Source organism: Buceros rhinoceros, unplaced genomic scaffold (genome assembly GCF_000710305.1).
Source record: "Buceros rhinoceros silvestris isolate BGI_N320 unplaced genomic scaffold, ASM71030v1 scaffold24228, whole genome shotgun sequence".
Lineage (NCBI taxonomy): Eukaryota > Metazoa > Chordata > Aves > Bucerotiformes > Bucerotidae > Buceros > Buceros rhinoceros.
Window position 1 is genome coordinate 19,121 of NW_010425493.1, and position 2,577 is coordinate 21,697.

General features: G+C 55.1%; 1 protein-coding gene across 1 annotated transcript in view; it reads left to right on the forward strand.

The window, feature by feature from the left end:
• Window positions 1-2,577, forward strand: part of LOC104497879 (voltage-dependent R-type calcium channel subunit alpha-1E-like) — a gene marked incomplete at both ends in the record, with an annotated part of 23,520 nt that overhangs the window by 16,558 nt on the left and 4,385 nt on the right. The window lies entirely within an intron of this gene.

A 2,577-nucleotide genomic window follows, 5' to 3' on the forward strand; every position in this document is an offset into this window, starting at 1 on the left:
ACGCGGCCTGGAGCCCTGTCCTTGTCCACAGCTCAGGTACTGTGCGAGGCTCTTGGGGCGGCTGGCTCTGAGCCCCGAGGTTGCGCGATGGATTACGGCCCGTAATCCATCCCTCCCATCTTACCCCAGGCCGGGCAGCATCTCCTTCCCCTTGCTCTCGTCCACTCACACCATCCCCAACTCGTTGCTTTTGCCTTCCTCACCCTCCTCACCCTTGTCCTCGTCCGGTGCTTTCAGCTGCTGCTTTTTCCTTGGGAAGAGCATGGGAGAATTCAGCTTGCTCAGCACAGGGATGAACCAGGCCCTGGGCAGAGCGGAGGGGGGCTGACCGCAGACCCTGGCATGGGGAAGGGATGAGGGACAGGTCCACTGGCTGGGGACAGTGCTCTGAGCTCAGGAGGCCACCCAGGCCACCATGGTGTTGGATTGAGCATCTCCGGGGTCTGGCTGATCCCGCCCCTACCAGGGCAGCCCCTCAGAGCATGTCTGGAGGGGCTCAAGGACATCAGCAGCCTGAAGATGTGCTGGGTGGCTTAAGGTGCTTTAGGAGGACAAGAGAGCCTTTTCCTTCCAAGACATCATTCATCAAGACTTTTTGATGGCTGGAGGAGCATAGGTTGATGGCTCAACCTGCTCCTGGGTGGACAGGCGTCCTCACCGCCACTAACAGTACCATAATCGGTGCTCACTGTCCCCTTGCCTCCACTCCCCAAAGGTGACACAGTTCCTGGGGTGGCCCCTGGAGCTAGCAGGGTCCCCACCGGCCAGTGCCAAGAATGTGGGGATGCTGCTGCGCCTCTTCCAACACTGCTTGCCACCTGCAGCCTCCAGCCAGTATCCCGAGGGAAGGACAGGTCCCTTTGGGTATGGGACAGCTGAATTCTCGAGGGTGAACACCCCCATTGGCTGCAGCACTGAACCGCGCCCCCCCCTCCAATAGAGAGGGCCTTTGCATCTCCACGTACGTTTGCAGCAAACATCTGTGTCACCTGCCCACTCTTGTAAACGTAGCTGAGTAGATACTGAGTTGCTTGTGTTGTGGTTGAGGGCTCTTTATAATGTAAACCTGCAGGATTATCCCTCTCCCCCACGTCTGATGGTGGCTACTGCTGGAGAATTGTAAACGTAGCTGAGTAGATACTGAGTTGCTTGTGTTGTGGTTGAGGGCTCTTTATAATGTAAACCTGCAGGATTATCCCTCTCCCCCACGTCTGATGGTGGCTCCTGCTGGAGAACATGATCTCATGGCTTCGGGGGTGAGGTGAACAAAAGATCCACAGAGATTTCCAATGGGTTTATACATTATAAAGCATTTATAAGAACACCTGCCTCTCCCCTTGGCAGCCCGTCACTGTCGCGGGAGCCACAGGATCCTGAGAGCCACAGGATGTTCGACAGCTATACATGTCCCAACCCACCTCCCTCTCCCCCTCCCTTGAGACAAAAACTCCGGTGGTGATGCCTGAATTCCTCTCCTTTTCTTCTCTCTCCATGAGTTCTTTGATGTGGGGCCAGGCGGGACGTGTCCTTCCTTTACTCTTCCCACCTCCACGGCACTGGGTGGGCAAAGCGATGCCCACAGAGCAGTTGCAGCAATTACATAGCTGAGAGGTTTTAGTGACTAGGTCCAGCACTGCCCAGTTGAAGAATTGCTGGGGACACGCTGTGCCATTTGGGTCTTCTGCCCCTTTTGACTTCCCTCTGCAGTTCAGATTTCCCACGGGGGTCCTGGGTAGCTGTGGGTGCAGCAGGAGGTCGCTGAGCTGCTCCAGCAGTGCTATCATCGTCTACTGGCCATAGGTACCACATGAAAATCACCACTAACCAAGTGTCCACCCATACAACCATCTCCTCATGTACCATCATGGCTTGTCCACTGCTCTCTCAGAGCCTGTATACCCTGAGCCAGAAGCTGACTTGGCTCATCCGTAGCTCTCCGCGTAGAGAGTGAGTATGTCGATCTAAATGCAGCCTAAATAAAAAGCCTGATATAAACCCATAAATCTCCACAGAGTTCAAATTAAATTAGCTGAAATAACCAGAACCATAACTAAAGACCCTGCTCACTTTTGCCTCCCGTGGCGCCCAAGGCGGAGGCATCATGCAGAGCAGCGGTGCTCCTTTGCGGCTTTGCAGAGCTGCCGAGAAGCAGAGCTGCCTGTTCCTGCGGTCCCGGGGCAGTGGGAAGGGCTGAGCAGTGGAAAGGTTGAGTGTCCAGTGCACAGCCCTTGTTTTCTTACCTGGTGAGCAAAGGCAGGAGTTTCTCCACTTGGATGGACCCACCAGAGATGCCTCTTCCTTTGCTAGCAGCATCTCGTTGTGTCTGTCAGCACCGGTGTCTGGAAGCAAGAGGGACCCCTGTGTACTGCAAAACAGGCCGCTGTGAGGCTGGTCAGGGCAGAGGCCTGATGTGCCACCACAGAGGTGCTGCAGAATTCAACTATCACCTTTGCAACGCCCCTTCCACCTGTTTCTCTAACATTCAGCCAGGATCTGGGTTTATTTTTACGGTTTTTAAGAAAAGTTTTTCGCTGTAGGCTTTGCCCCCAGTGCTGAGCCTGTGTGCAGGGACTGAGC